The sequence below is a fragment of the Sorex araneus genome, chromosome 1 (genome assembly GCF_027595985.1).
Source record: "Sorex araneus isolate mSorAra2 chromosome 1, mSorAra2.pri, whole genome shotgun sequence".
NCBI lineage: Eukaryota > Metazoa > Chordata > Mammalia > Eulipotyphla > Soricidae > Sorex > Sorex araneus.
Genome location: NC_073302.1, coordinates 129,325,826 through 129,342,659, shown reverse-complemented (window position 1 = coordinate 129,342,659; position 16,834 = coordinate 129,325,826). Strand labels below are relative to the sequence as shown.

Below are 16,834 nucleotides of genomic sequence, written 5' to 3'. Positions count from 1 at the left end.
AAGCACTATCTTCTTTGCCATCTTGAATGATTTTGAAAATGTGTCACTTTGATTAAACATGCAGTTAAAAAATGTTTTATAATCATTGTATGAAAGTTGTGTAAAATTTAGGTTATAAGAATTTCATGTTTAGCAATTATTAATAAGTAATTGTTTCATGAATGTGAGAGAACTGTTAGTAATGAGTTTAAATTGAATCAATTTGGTTTGAGATCAAGTTGTATACTTGTTTTAGTAATCTAAGAAGCTTTTTGTGGAAGACTGAATTAGGATGTAATGAGATATTTGCTTTTCTCTCTCTTTTATGCCTTTTGTATGTTTTTATTTTAGGGCAATGTCTTTTTTGCATAGACATAGGAAGACAGATAATGTTATGCTTCTGTAATATGGGATTTTAATTGCCTGAAAAACACTAGTATGCAGGTGAATCCTGATAAAATCCTAGGAATCCCTCATATTGCTTTGGCTTAAGCCTCAGTTGCCTTAAGATTGGTCTTAATTCACAAGCTTGAGGAGAGGATCACGGACCCTGAGATCCACCGTGGTGCCTCTCCATCTTCTCAGGGTGTGTCACATTAGTCCTGCTGCTGGCACATCAAACTAGTGGCCAATGCCACCAATGATTGGGGCTGGATAAAAAAGAATCACGAGTGACCTTCATTTCTTTGGCCCTCTAATTTCAATTCTTGACTGGATTAACAAGACCATTAGTTCTTTCTCTATTTGATTTTCTGGTTAGACCCAATGTTTTTTGTTAAATTGTTGTTTATGTGCACAAATTATAGTCCTGATTTGCTGATTAAAGATGTTGAGAAATCAATCATTCTACCTGAAAACAGGGGGTGGGGTTATTAATGATGTAAATTTATAATATATATTTTTTATTGTGGGCTGGAGTGATAGCACAGTGGATAGGGCGTTTGCCTTGCACGCAGCTGACCTGGGTTTTGCTACGCCCACAGCTGTGACACCTGTGTAGCTGTAGCAAAATGCTACTGCGCTGGAGGTCTGCAGATGAGAGGTTGAGGTGGGAGCTCCCCGGAGCGGGGCCTCAGGCAGTTCCCCTACAATCTGTGGTCATCACGTGACCTGATGACACCAGAAACTGCTGGAGCACAAGACAACCTTGGTTTTGCCTTAGCTTAACTATCTGTGCCTTTCTTCTGTGCATTTCTTATCTGTGCATTCGTATTGGAACAGTACGAGCATTTCCTGATCAGAATGTTGCCAACACCACAGGCGGGCCAGAATTAGATGAATTAATATCTGAAGCCCCCCTTTCCTTTTGCTTAAGCGCCTGTCTCAGAAGCATTGTAGAATGCTGGAGACGCCTCATTGGGTTTTTTCTAAACAAGGTTGAGGATAAAAACAGCTGTTCTTGGAAACCAAAGCAATAGACGAAATGAAAGTAAAAACAAAGGTGTTGCAGAAATCACAGCATAGTGAGACAAAAACATTTCCAGAAAGAAGAGTTGGCTAAGATTCCCTGCAGGGACACAATATTTTGTGGGAGAGTGATGGCGGACTTTGCCGCCACGTTGCTCCCCCCTGCAGTAAAAGATTACCTAGATCCACCCCCCTTTTTTACAGGAACTAACGACAACATTGGGAATAGATGGGTAAACTATGAAGGGAAACGACGGTTGTTTTCAGAACTCCCATTTATGGCTAGATTAGCTAGATGAAGAAAACCCTGATGTTTATTATTTAAACCTTTTGCAATATATTATAACAAATTCCTGAAGGGAGAAAGGGCCTTAAACACTTAATGCTAAACTAACACGGATGTGATCATTGGCGCGAAACAGACATTTCAGAGAACCTTAGCTTTACCCTAGCCTTACAGGAAAACAAGAGGTCACAGAAGCGATATGCGGAATTAACTCATACTGTATTGTACTTCGTTAATAATTTTTCTGCTGAATTATAATCATCAAAGTAGTATTCTAATGATGTATTGTAATCATCAAAGCAGTGGTCTAATGGTGTAACCTGATGTTGTAACCCCCTGCTTATTGCTATTTCCTTGGAGAAACAATATATAAGCACAGCTTTGCAGAATAAAGTTGCAGCAGTTCACCAGCTTATAGTGTGGCTGTCTGTCATTCCCTCGCCGATTCCTGACTTTTCCTGATTCCTTCGACCCTGGTCCCCAGTGGTCGGTGGTCTCCACTGGGTGGTCTGCGGCAGGGTTTGATTCCTCTGCCCCTCTCAGAGAGCCTGGCAAGCTACCAAGAGTATCTCGCCCACATGGCAGACCTTGGCAAGCTACCCATGGCATATTCTATATGCCAAAAACAATAAAAAGTCTCACGATGGAGACATTACTGGTGCCCACTCGAGCAAATCGATGAGCAATGGGATGACAGTGACAGTGATTTTTGATTGTACAATTGATTTATAGCACGTACTTTAAAGAGATGATTTTGCTAGTTGGTGGAAAGTTTCAAATATGCCCACCCTGTCTGTACGTGAGATGGACTTTCCTGTTCCAAGCAAAGACAGCACTGATTTCCAGAAACCATACTGATAAAATGCCACCATGTGTGTGTACCTCCACATTGCCTGAACATGAAGCAAAGCACTGACTTTATAGCACCATGCTATAAAAACAGACTCCTGAACCCTTGAGCTTGGTCTAAGTTAGGTCTAAGGCTTCAGATGCTTGCCTGGCCTAGACACAACTGTCTTATGAACCAGGTCATCTTGTGCCTAATGAAGTGAATTCCTGTTGCAACATTCTGGCACTTTCCTTAGAACTACCCCTGGTTCGCAGATGTGCTGGCTTCACCCCAAAGGCTTTTTTACCCCGCTGGGAGAGGCCCAGAGGCTGGGCTCCTGGTCCTGCGACCTGCTCTCTGTATCAAGAAAAGTCCGGAAACCAGGATTTCTCCCAACCCTGGAGAGGGATGCAAAGGAATCTGCATTCTGAACAAGACGCCATGATTTTTTAAAACCTCCATATTCCCGGGGTTGGAGCTATAGCACAGCGGCGTCTGTGCAGGAAGAGAAGGCGGGGCGCGCAGTGGGCGGGCACCAAAGGGGCAGGAGCCTTCATCCCCAACCCCGCCCCCGTTTCGGTCCAGCAGAGCTGCCAGGAGCGAACCTTGCAATGACCTGGGCGTTGGACAGGAGTAGAAGAGGCGGCGCCCAGCGGGCGCCCAGCAGCGCGGGCACGGGGCGGTGTTGGTGAGGAAAGCCCCAGGAATCAGAGTCTCCCCAGATCCAGAGACCACTAAATGTGGGGCGCGAAGGGGCGAGCATATCGCAGAAGCAGAGGCCGGAGACGGCGGGGCGTGCAGCAGGTCAGCACCAGATGAGTCAGTGTCCCTCGGAGGACAGGAGTGGTCCCTGGAGTGGCAGGAGCAGAAGATCCAGAACCTCGGGCGGCAGGAGTCCGGGATCCAGAACTGGGGAGCGAGGCAGTAGCCTGGGATCTAGAGCCCGGGGTGGAAGGAGCCGGGATCCAGAACTGCCAGGAAAACGCATCCCGGGGAGAAACCAACACCAAGGCCTCTGATGGAGAGGACGGGATGAAGTGTCCCCACGTGGTAGCCCCTCACCCCCGAATATCCAAGAGCACTGTTTCTAACGGAAGAGGTGGGGCGGGGAGAGGCGAACGCCAGAATACCAGAAGTGTTCTGAGCCCGAGCTCCCCAGGAAATGTGGGGTGTGGAGTGGTGAGCACAGTGCGGTAAAAAGCAGAAAGCAGGCAGGCGGGGGCCCAGAGAGGCTGCTCCTTTCTGAATTGAAACATGAGGCTAGGGGCTGGAGAGATAGTAAGGGGAGCAGGACACTTGCCTTGCACGTGTCCCCCTCCCAAGCTTCAGTATCTGGTACCCATATAGTTCCCCAAGCACTGCAGGGAGTGAGTCCAGAGCCAGAAGTATACAGTCTGCACCGCTCTGAGTGAGCCCATACACATCAGCCTGTAGGAACCCAAAACAGAAAGTAAGCAAAATGTAAAAGGCCATAAACGTTAGGATTCCTAAACTTGCTAGTCTGGTAAAGGATGCTGTATGATAGTGAATCATTTAAAGGTCATAGATAGTTAACTTCTTGTTCTTGTTATTTTGGGGTCATAGCCAGCAGTGCTCAAGGCTTACTTCTAGCTTTGCAATCAGGATTCGCTTCTGGTGGGGATTGGGGCACCTCATGAGTACCAGGGGTGGAACCAGGGTTAGCCGAGTCCAAGGCAAACTCCCAACCCACTGTACTATCACTCCGCCATGATAGTTAAGTTTTATTTTATTATTATTATTATTATTTGCTTTTTGGGTCACACCTGGCAACACACAGGGGTTACTCCTGGCTTTGCACTCAGGAATTACTCCTGGTGGTGCTCAGGGGACCATATGGGATGATGCTGGGAATCAAACCTGGGTCATCGGAGTGCAAGGCAAACGCCCTACCTGCTATGCTATTGCTCCAGCCCCGATAGTTAACTTTTTCATTTTCTTTAGTGAACTTTTCATTTACTCATTTTGGTCTTTTTGGACCACACCCTGCAGTGCTCAGGGCTTAGTCCTGGCTTAGTTCTTAAGGAACATTCTTGGAGGTGTCAGGAAGCATGGGTGTTGGCTATCTGTCCTATTTCTCCAACAACCCTAGTTAACATTTTAAATCAATGTACAAAAATAAAAGTACTAGGAGGGAGAGTTAAGGTCTAAAATTTAGGAGGCAGTGGTATATGTCCTTACATGAATATCATATCAGGATCTTTACATGCTCTCTGGTGTGTTCAAAGGCCCATGAGTGATTTTGTGTAAAACAAAGATTTTTTTTTCAAAAGAGGGAAATGAAATGGTTATAGAAAATTTGTAGTTTTATGAAAAATAATTCACATTGTGGGGCCGATACTAACAAAATTTGAACAGATTTCTTCATGAGTTGTTTTTTAATAGGCTCAGTAAGTTACTTATACAAAAACTAGGATTTAAGCTTTTTGTATTAAACTCACAGTTTCTAAGTCAGAACTTCTTAGAAAAATTTCTCCACTCAGGATGCTTTCTACCTATAGCATTTCTTGCTGAGAAATTGAACCTGGGTGAGTGCTCTCTGAAACACTTTGGATTCATTATGCAGTTGATTTTGGATTAATTTTTGGTTGCTGTGTGGACTTTTACTGATGTCAATTTCTTCCATGTTCAGGTATGTGACTACTTATGAGGGTGCAGTTTAAGAAGTTTAAAAAGGTAGGTCTTTCTTTCTTTCTTTCTTTCTTTCTTTCTTTCTTTCTTTCTTTCTTTCTTTCTTTCTTTCTTTCTTTCTTTCTTTCTTTCTTTCTTTCTTTCTTTCTTTCTCTTTTTGGGGCACACCTGGCGATGCTCAGGTGTTACTCCTGGCTCTGCACTCAGGAATTACTCCTGGCGGTGCTCGGGGGACCATATGGGATGCTGGGAATTGAACCCTGGTTAGCTGAGTGCAAGGCAAACACCCTACCTGCTGTGCTCCAGCCCCAAGCTAGGTTTTTCTTGATCTGCTTTTTCTTTTTCTGTTTTTTTTTTCCTTGCTTTTTGGGTCACACCCTGCGATGCTCAGAGGTTACTCCTCACTCTGCACTCAGGGCGGTGCTCAGGGGATCATATGGGATGCCGGGGATCGAACCCGGATTGACCGCATGTAAAGCAAACTCCCTGTCTGTACTATCGCCCTGGCCTGATGGTGTTTTTTTTTTTTTTATATAAAAGACCATAAAGGGGGTTTTCTTTCTTGGTGGGGGAAAGGCACGAGGGCACACCCAGCTCTGCTCAGAGCTTTCTCCAGGCTCTGGGCTCAGAGATCTCTCCTAGCGGAGCTCTGAAGGACTATATGTGGTACTGGGGATTGAACCCTGGTTGGCCACATGCAAGGCATGTCCCCCATTGACTTGTATGCTACTGGCTCCAACCCCTTTTTTTCCTCTCTTTTATGAAATTATCCTGGAAATGGATAACATATCAAAATATTTTCTGAGTTTCATAATTGCCTTGTTCAGGTCTTGGGTTCCTAAGGTATATTGTATTCACTCAATATTAAAAAGCTAAGGGGGGGTTGCTGGAGCGATAGCACAGTGGGTAGGGCGTTTGCCTTGCACGCGGCTGACCTGGGTCCAATTCCCAGCATCCCATATGGTCCCCTGAGCACCGCCGGGGGTAATTCCTGAGTGCAGAGCCAGGAGTAACCCCTGTGCATGGCCGGGTGTGACCCAAAAAGCAAAATAAAATAAAATAAAATAAAATAAAAATAAATAAAGAAAAAGCTAAGGGGGCCCGCCGCCGCAGCGAGATGAGGGGACGTGGAGGAGGCGACGCCGGAAGTGGCGGGGGGCGAGGGGGGGACGGGTCCCACCTAGGGCTCCTCTCAGCCCGCGGCGTCCATCCGAGCGGCACGCGAGCCAAGGGGAGGGGAGGGGGGCGAGGCGGCCGCCGGAGCCCCGCGGTCTCTGTTCCCGCCGGGAACCCGGCGGCGCCGCGCCGCTCCCCGCCACCGGCTGCCAATAGCGAGCGTCTCCAGCCCAGGAAAAGGAGAAGGAACGGCAGTGAAGACCACGATCTTCCCCCTCTGAGAAGCAGGGGGAGAAGCAGTCGGAATCCCGTTTTCCATGAACCCTGGGACACAGAGTCTTCCAGCAGCGACAGCGGCGGCAGCAGCAGTAGCAGTAGCAGCAGCAACAGCCCGGACCGGGGCCGCTTGAACCCCATCGCCGCAGGATCCAGCCCCAACACGCCGCAGCCGGCGCCCGAGCAGTCCCGCGCTCTCCAGGGCCCTTACTTCCACATCAACCAGACGCTCAAGGACAAGCATTTCCACAGCCTGCAGCACCGGGGCTGGCCGCCCACCCGACCCGCGGCCGGGCTTTCTGGGAAGGGACAGCGCCCGCACGCTGCAGATCCCCACTCGGATGTTGGAAAACTTGCACAAAGTTATCTGTTGGCTTTTCACTCTATCTTTGAAATCACAGCGAAACAGGCGGTTGTTTACTTGTGGTTTTGCTGCACTATTGCAATTTCAAAGGAGCTTCAGAGCAATTTTTCTTTTTATATAGGAATCTTTAGCGGGTGGGTCTCAATCTCTGTCAAGGTTAACAGTATAAAGAAATCTCATCTGCGTGTTGAACCCGTAGTTTGTCTAATGCAGACCGATTTCCAAACCTGTCCATTAGAAATTCTACTTGATGTCAAAAAGGTCTTTTAAATGCGGGATCTTCCAATTTTTTTAATTCAATAAACTAGCAAAGAGCATCTAGTTTCCATTGGGGGGGAAAGCTAGGGTTTGAGGTTAGGGGTATGGCTCAGGGGCATGGAGGAGCTCAGTATGGCACCATAAGAGTACCCTAGAGCACCTCTGCGCTAGGCCTGAGCATCAAAGTGTGTAGCAATAAACCTCCTCTGCCCCAACAATAGCTGAGTAGGGCAGGGTTGGTCTTTGTGTTCCTGGTGGAAAAATTGAAAATTGAGGGTTGGTTTTTTTTTGGGGGGGAGGGTCACTCCCGGGGATGCACAGGGGTTTCTCCTGGCTCGTGCATTCAGGAATTACTCCTGGCGGTGCTGGGGGGGACCATAGGGGATGCTGGGAACTGAACCATGATCGGGCAGCGTGCAAGGCAAACGCCCTACCCACTGTGCTATCGCTCCAGCCCCCAAAATTGAGGTTTTTAAAAACAATACCATTGGAATACACTTCCTTTGAACTATTTTATTACTTTTGTTTGAATTGGTAATTATTGTTTCACAGTGACCTGTGATTTTGTTTGATCAGGTATTTTATGTTTTTGGACTCTTTATTTTGACCAACTTCCAAAATTAAATGATAGATAATATCATTTTGATCTCTAATTAACTTGAAAATCTTGCAGAGAGTCCCTGGGTGGTCTCAAATGATTTTTTCCCCTCCCCTTATGAGAGAGTTTAAACCAATCAGGTATCAAATCTCATGAGGAAAGATAATCAAGTAAAATATACTATTGAAATATTAAGTTATCTATGGTATTAATAGAACATAAACTATAAATACAAGTATTTCAGAAATTATATTAAATTCACACAAATCAAAAATATCTGGAAACAATGATATCAGTTATAAGGCCAGTTATTATCTTGCAGTACTTTATATTCACAACAATAACCAAGTTTGTTTGTGCCTTGCATCATTTTTTTGTTGGGGACTTCCCGAGTATCACTCAGGGTACTGGGGACTATTCCTGGTGATATCTAGCTGGATGGCTTAATGCTTCTGCCTAGTGATAAGATGCTATTTTGGATGGCATGCTAGGGGGCCACCAGGGCAAACTTGGCAATGCTTGGGAGCCCTGTAGTGCCAGGACTCAAACTCAAACTCAGGGTTCCTGTGCCTTGCAAACTGTGTGACCCTGGTCATTGAGATCTCTGTTCTGTCCCCACCAATTTTGGGGGGAAGGAGTATGGGCTTTAGCTGAGGTGTTCAGGGGCTCCTCCTGGTCCACCAAGAGAGAAGCCTGAGTGAAGAGTTAGGAGTAAGCCCTGAGGTCTGCCAGGTGTTATACAATTCTTACAATTCTAAACCAGGCGGCATCTTTCAGGAGGAGGAAGGAGAGAGATTATTTCAAGTATCAGGTTATAAGCCTCACTAGTATCAATGTGCACTGAGCTGTGACACCTGTGGAGTAGGAAGAACAGACAACCTCTAAAGATAGCTGTGGCTAATCCCTAGACCCTACATGGCAACAAGGGACCAGGACCTGGAGTATAAAGGAGCATCCTGGATTAGTGGGTAGACCCAGTGTAGTCAGTGTACCTGGTAGTCCTTTGAAAGAGAAAGGCCAACACTGTCTGATCTCACATGTATAAGCTTAAAACAAAAACAACAACCAAAATCAGAGATCCAGAGAACAGTGATTGCCAGAGCAATAGGGGAAGGGCAGGTAAAAGGAGAGAACAGGATCAAAAGATACAAATTTTCAGTTACAAGCCATAAATATGTAAGGAACTCTTTACAAGAAAAAAAAATGTGACTATGAGAGAGAGAGAGAGAGAGGGAGAGAGGGAGAGAGGGAGAGAGAGAGAAAGAGAAAGAGAGGAGAGGAGAGATAGACACACACAGAGAAAGAGAGAGAGAAAGAGAGAGAGAGAGAGATCTATGTGTTGATTTTGACCTTGAAGATGGAGGAAGGATCCGTCAAGTAAGGATTTCTGGTGGCTCTAGAAGCTAGAATAGACAGAATGGTCTCTCCTAAAGCCTCCAGCAGAAACATGCCCTACCAACACCGTGATTTCATTTACTTTTTGGTAGGGGGGTGGCTCGGGAATATACCGTGTAGTGCTAAGGGCTTACTCCTGGCTCTGTACTTAGGGATCACTCCTGGTGGATCTTAGGGGCCCTATGGCATGCTTGCAATCCAACCTAGATTTGTGATGTGCAAAGCAAGCGCCCTATTGGACTGTGCTATCGATTTGCCCCGATTTTAACTTCTGACCTTTAGTTCAATACCTACTGGGGTTAAGCCTCTGACTTTGTGGTAGCTTCTCAGAACACTGGTAGGCTCATAGAAATACACCCTCGTGGGTTCCCTGGTCTCTTCTATCCACTGGTGTAGGCTTTACACCCTTTGTCGTTGCTGAAGAGCTCACAGTCACTCAAATCTAGAGTGCAGGTAATCGCACAGGAAACTGTGACAGTTTCTTCAGTAGGTATCCAGATGAAAGAGGGCAAAATTGTGACAGATTAAGAGACATCCTGACTATCTTTTTCTTTCTTGGGGGCAGGGTTACACCAGACTTTTTGCAGGGCTTACTCCTGGCTCTGTGCTAGGGGTCACTTCTGGCACTGAAAGGCAAGTGGCTCATCCACTGCGCTCTCTCTCCAGGCCCCACCCTGACTGCCTTAACTTGGGTTGCTAAAATAGCAGAGACTGAAGCAAGGATTAAAATGCCAACGGGTATCCGAGAAAGCATTGTCCACAGAAGACCGAACTCACTTGATTACCTGTTTCCTTGGCCAAACTTAATTTTTCGAGAAACTATTTTTTTATAGGTCATCTAGTCTTCAACACCTTTTACTTCTTTTAATTTTTGTAGGTTGTTAGATACTATATTTAGTGGGCCAGTGTTTCACCCAGGACCCAAAGTGTTTTACTCAAATTTTCACTCAGATCCACGCATCACTGTTCACCTTGGGAACAAAATGTTGTCACTCTGCCTCCACCTCTTCCCCCTCGCCCTCCCCCACTCCCCTGCGCTCTCCCCCCCCCCCATCCGCCACCGCCCCGCTCCTTCTCCCCCACCTCCTTCTCTTCCTTCTCAAGGTTTGTAAGGAGTTCAGGTCCTTTCAGTCAGATTGTACTTCAATGCATAATGATGGTCTCTTAGATAGAGAAAGCAAATAGTTATTTTACCTTCCCTTCAACCACTCCCTGCTATGCTGAGGAACTAGTCCTTGTTCGGTGCTCAGGAGTGTCCTCTAGTGGCACTTCGGGGACTGTCAATGGTGTTGGGGATTCAAAGTGGCGGTGCAGGCAGGGAGGGGAGTCCATGGGATACAGGCAGTGTTATCTCTCTGATCTGAGATAGCAGGGCTACACAAGTGGGTTTGTTTGTTTGTTTGTTTGTTTTGTGGTCACACCAGGAGATGCTCCTCGGTTATTCCTGGCTCTTTGCTCAGGGATCGTTCCTAGCAGTGCTCAGGACCATATAGGAAGCCGTGGGTTAAATTCAGGTGCAAGGCAAATGCTCTAACCACTGTACTTTCTCCCTGGCCCCTACAAGCACTTTTTTAAAAAAAATGTGGCCACCGTGATTTACAATACCTTGGATAGGGTTTCATACATACAATGTTCCAACACCACATGCCCCAACACTGTTTCAGAGTCCCCCCACAATTCCCCCTTCCCCACCCTGTCTCCCCACCATACTAAAGTCAGTTCCATAGACGATTCTTAGACTCCATTTTCTTTGGCTATTTGTTACTCTCTTGCTATGTTTCTTTATATGCCATATATATAGGACATAAACATACATGTTTCTATGCTTCTTTCTATCCCACATTATAGAAGATATAAAGAAACAGTTATAAAGATACATAAATCATTCTACACCTCTCCTTTTGACTAACTTCACTTGGAATGATACTCTTGAGATATATTTAGTTGCAAATTGCATGATTTCATCTTTTTTTGATACCCAAATTGTATTGCATTGTACATATATAAAACAGTAATGCTGTCAATCATTTTTTCCCCACTCTTGAGCTGGGAAAGCAAGAATTTAAACAAATTACACGTTACTGCCACCAGGTGGCGCTAGTTGTCTGAGCCAAATTTTTCACATTGGGGAAAATCGGATGGATACATAAGATAACAAGAATGAGAACGTTTCCCTTTCCGGCTCCACGCGAGATCGGACCCCGGAGGCAACTGAACCACTTTGGACACGAGCGGCGCCCCCAAAATGCCTCCAAACTGTGTGCTTGGAGCTTCTGGCCCAGGCGCTGCCGGCGGGGTATGCTCTTTTCTCTCTCAACTCTTTCTTTTTGAACGCAGCGAGGCAATAGCCGGTTTTTAGACTCTACAGGAAGCCCGGGAAAGCCGATGGGCGGGACTTCCGGATCCGCCCTGTGCCGGCCGACATTTAAGCACAGAGCCATGTGGGGACGCTCCTTTGCGACCCCGAGCGAGATCGACCCCGGAGGCAACTGAACCACTTTGGACACGAGCGGCGCCCCCAAAATGCCTCCAAACTGTGTGCTCGGAGCTTCTGGCCCAGGTGCTGCCAGCGAGTGATGCAATTACCAAAAGAATTTTCCCTGGACTTAATATAGAAATCCAAAACCTATCGCAGCCGCGCGACCTAATATCTCTTGATTGTCAGCAACGTGTAAATGTTCCTTTTTGGCAGGGCTTAACGTGGGGGTAAACTCCAAACAATAGTTATAAGTTTTTTGTTGAAGGGTAAAAGATTGTAGCGATAGAATTTTAGGCAGAATTTTCCCTGGACTTTATATAGAAACCCAAAACCGCGCGGCCGCGGCAGCCTAATGTCATCTAATCATCAGCAATATGAAATGGTTCCTTTGTAATGGGTTGGACTTTGGGGGGACCATAATAGGGTTAAAGTTTGTAGCGACGTGTAATTTCTGGCTGTACTTTCCCTGGACTTTATACAGAAATTCAAAGCCGTGAGGCCGCTGCCATGGCCGCGCAACCTATTGTCATTTAATCATCACCAATAGGAAATGGTTCCCTTTTAAAGGGTCGGACTTTGGTGGGAAATCCTAACAAGAATAGTAAGTCTTTTGCTGAAATATTGAAGGTAACCAAAGTGGTAGCCATCTCTATAGACTGAACTAAGCCATATCCCCACGCTGGCTGAGAAGAAATATCCTTCTTTCTCGGGAAGAAACGTGGCGTGGCGTCAACCATAGTATGATGTCCATTAAGCTGACACGGACCTGGTGGCGTGGGAATGGGATACAAGGGAATAAATTATTATGTACTTGGAACAGCGGGACGCTGGTGGAATCTCGAGCCGGGGCTGATACCAGCGTATTACTTTTGGTTCCAGAAACTGCTTGCAGACATTCTACCAGACTATCAACTAAGCCAGAGCCCCACGCCGGCTGATGACGAGAAATAACCATCTTTTTTGGTTTGTTTTCCCTTTGTCAGGCAGCGTGGTGATTACTAAACAGGCGTGATCTCGGTGGCGCGGGACGAGGGGGGAAAAAAATAGAAAAGTTATGTAACAAACAGCGGGACTTAATATCTCTACATTCTCAGCAATGGAGAGCCATCAAATGCTTCCTTGACAGTGGGACTGTCTTTTTTTTTTGGGGGGGAAACCCTAGCAACAATAATGAGTTATGTGTTGAAACATGGACTGTAACCAAGATAAAGCGTAAACGAAGTGAAACTTATCACTTACAAGGGTGGGGACTGGGGGGGCGGGAGGGGGCGGGAGGGATAATGGGGTGGTTGGTGATGGAATATGGGCACGGGTGAAGGGAAGGGTGTTTGAGTATTGTATAACTGACATAATCCTGAGAACTATGTAACCCTCCACATGGTGATTCAATAAAATTTAAATTTAAAATAAATGAATAAATAAATAAATAAAAATTAAAAAAAAAAAGAATGAGAACGTTTTGGAAAATATTTCAAGTAAGGGCATACTAGTTAATAAGTGTCATTAGCAAATTACTTTTACAATCTTTAGATGTGGTGGAGAGACATTATTTTATTGATAAAGAATGATTTTCGGTTCACTTTAGCAGATTTATAAGACTGTCTTTTTCTGTGCTGAGCCTTGGTGCTATGGAAACCACTAAGGGCTCAAGGCACTCATAAGCAAACAACACACTCACACCAAGAGACAATCACAGTACAGAATGCTAAGAGCAAAAACAAGGATTTTAAGCAGATAGATGTGGCAAAGATATGGAACCCAATGAAAGGGACAACTTTCAAGGAAGATCCTCAGAGTAGAGGGTGTCAGAATTGATTTGGACTTCATGAAAGAGAACAGCAAAGGAATGGTCTGAAAAAACAGAATACAGAGGGCCGGTGGCCTGTGGGAAGCTGATCATTCAGGGAGCCTGAAGCCTGGACTGGGCTGAGTCCTAAAACTGCAGCTCTCCTAAGAGATTTCTCCTCTTATGCTAAGGAAGATTCTCCCTCAGCCCTATGACTTACCTTCAACTGCTGCTTCTTTTCTCAGCTCCGTGCTGGATACAAAAACTTCAGCACACACAGACACCCCAGGCAGGAATTGGTCAATTCTGGGTGGGGGCAGGAATTTATTTGTTTAGGTCAAGGGCCCCTGCAGGGAAAACAGAGTAACTAGACTGAGAAATAGAATGGTTGATGTAGAAGTATGTGTCTGTGTGAAAGTTCAAGGGTTGCCATAATGCTTTTCAAAGCCAGTGATTTAACCTATTAGAAACCAAGAGCCAAGAGTATGGAATGTGCTTGGAGCTGAGATGAGCATTTTTCCTCTGAGTGGGAAATAGTCTGCTAGTCCTGCAGGTGGGGGCTAGCCTGGCTCAGTGGGGCCCATCCTGAGAAGACTGGGCTAAGGATCTAGTGTGCATCTTGTCGTAGGTTGCACCAGAATGTGTGTGTGTGTGTGTGTGTGTGTATGTGTGCTGGAGATCAAAAGCACTGTTGCACTGTCTTCCCATTGTTCATCGATTTGCTTGAGCAGGCACCAGTAACGTCTCCATTGTGAGACTTGTTACTGTTTTTGGCATTTCGAATACGCCACGGCTCTGCCATGCAGGAGATCAAAAGCATTTTCCATATGTTTTAACTGTCCTGGCACCAAATAATTGTTTGATTTTTAATTTTGAATTCAGCTTTTAATTTCTTTGGGACTGGTTTGAAAAGCACAGAAGAGTAGATTATCCCAGGTATCTTACATTGTTGGTGTAATGACAAATAAGAAGTTGTATGCAGGGCCAGAGTGATAGCACAGCGGGTAGGGCGTTTGCCTTGCATGCAGCCTACCCGGGTTCAATTCCCAGCATCCCATATGGTCCCCCAAGCACCGCCAGGAGTAATTCCTGAGTGCAAAGCCAGGAGTAACCCCTGAGCATCGCTGGGTGTGACCCCAAAAGGATAAAACAAAGTTGTATGCAAAGAGAATTATAAAACTGTAATGAAAATTAAGAAAATGTGATGGGGACTGAGAAACTGAAACCACCTCCTAAGTTAAACAGAGAAGAGAGGGAGAAGCATTACTCTTATGACCCCAATTAACGGAGTTAAGGGCCCATCAGGCCACCGGATTTATGGGAGTGTACACAGCCTGACAGATTTCTGACAGCACACGGGAGATGGCCCCTGAAAGCTGCACCACATAGGCAAGATATACTTGATGTTGGTGAGCTCCAGGGGTGGCTCATGTGAAGTGGGGAGGAGAAAGACGGTTGCTTTCCCCCTCTGGCACTCAGTACTCAGGGTTGCTGGTTGTTTGTCTCACCTCGCAGATAGGAATTTCAAGAGTAGACGGACAGTGAAATTACACAGTTTTTGTTTGAGGGTTTTGAAGGAAAGGAGGGAGAGAAAGTGGGAGAGTGGAGTAACGAGCTCAAGAAAGAACCTGGGCTCCTCCAAGGGCGGAGAGAGCCCCTACACACACCCAGAATTAGGCATGAAAGCATGAAAGTACACATGCTTCGGGAGGGGCAAGCTTCCTAGAGTGCATTCAGCCTGGGTCTGGGGGCAGCCAGTCAAGGGTGAGCAGGGCCCTGTTTGACCCCATTCCTCTCTCCCTGGAGCCCTTCTCGCACCCTGTCCTGGTCCAGTGCTCTGGGAGGGGTCTCCTGCTGCTGCTAAGGGGAGCCCACAGCCTGCAGCCCTGCAAGACCAGGAGCCAGAGGCTTAGACCAAGAAGCCGCATCATCCCAAAGGCATCACGGGGGACAGAGCAACCAGGGAGGTCTTCAGATGAGGCCATGCAGCACTGCTCAGCCAGCCGGGAGGAGACCTGGAGACCCAGGGCTCCGGAACCCCAGAGTTCAATGGGCCGGAACTGAGAGTAGGCCTGGGCCTGGGCCATGGACAACTTCCCCAGGCTATGCCTCAGTTCCTGCCTGAGGAGAGAGAGAGAGAGAGAGAGAGAGAGAGAGAGAGAGAGAGAGAGAGAGAGAGAACATTGAATCTAGGTTGCCTTAAAATGTGTCAATACTCAGCCATGCTATGAGGCTTAGTGAGCTCCAGGTGATATTTTCTGAGTTTAACTCCCAGTCCAACCTACAAAAAAGAGTACATCACCAAAATAAAATAAAATTAGGAGGATAAAAAATGGATTATGCTTTAATATGTAGCCGATGTAAGCAGCCTACTGTGCCCCTCAAGCACTACCCAATGCACCTCCAGATGTGGTCCCCTCCCCACAAAGACCCAAGAACGAAATGGTGCAGGGGCTAATTTAGATCCCAAACCCACATGGCACTCTGTGACATTGTAGGGCTGGTGCAAAGGGTCCTGTCACCACAGGGTGGAAGCAGCATCATTTTCTTGGACCCTCCCACTGAACCAAAGGCCAGGCTGGGTCAGTAACCCCTGGGAGTGCCTCTGGTTCTTCCTTCTCTGAAAAACAAACACTGTTCTTTCTTTTCTTTTTTCTTTTTGGGTCACACCTGGCGATGCACAGGGGTTACTCCTGGTTCTACACTCAGGAATTACTCCTGGTGGTGCTCAGGGGACCATATGGGATGCTGGGATTCGAACCTGGGTCGGCCGAGTGCAAGGCAAACGCCCTACCCGCTGTGCTATCGCTCCAGCCCCACACTGTTCTTTTTTTACCCGCCTTCCTGAAGGGAGCACTAGAGCCAAGGAAAAGGAGCCCATTGTACATTTTACCATTTATTTATTTATTTATTTATTTATCTATTTGCTTCCCCACAGATTTTATTCTTGCAGTTTTATTGACAACACTGTTGATAATAGAGTTTCAGGCATGCAATGTTCCAACACCAAATGTGCCACCAGTGTAAATGTCCCTCCACCAATGTCTCAAGATCCCCTGTTACCCAAGGCCTCCTAACTTCCATGGTAAACTCAGTTCTGTGGGCAAACTCTCAGGGTCTGTTCCCATTGAGCACTTTGTTATTCAATACATATGTATATATATGTATATACACACACATATATCCCACATATGAGAGGAATCATTCTGTATTTTCCCTCTTTTTTGACTGACTTGGATTCGCATGATACTCTCTAGTTCCCTCACAGAGTACAAATTGCATGATTTTATAGTTTCTTATCAGTGACGAATATTCCATTGTATACCTAGACAGTTTCTTTAACCAGTCATCTGTGCTGGGACACTAGGGTTGTTTCCAAATCTTGCTAAGTATGACTGACAGCAGCACTAAG

The 16,834-nt window shown here is 46.2% G+C and overlaps 1 pseudogene; it reads left to right on the top strand.

Moving 5' to 3' along the window:
* LOC129398775 (protein FAM104A-like) overlaps window positions 1–16,834 on the top strand; it is a 44,865-nt pseudogene that overhangs the window by 25,971 nt on the left and 2,060 nt on the right.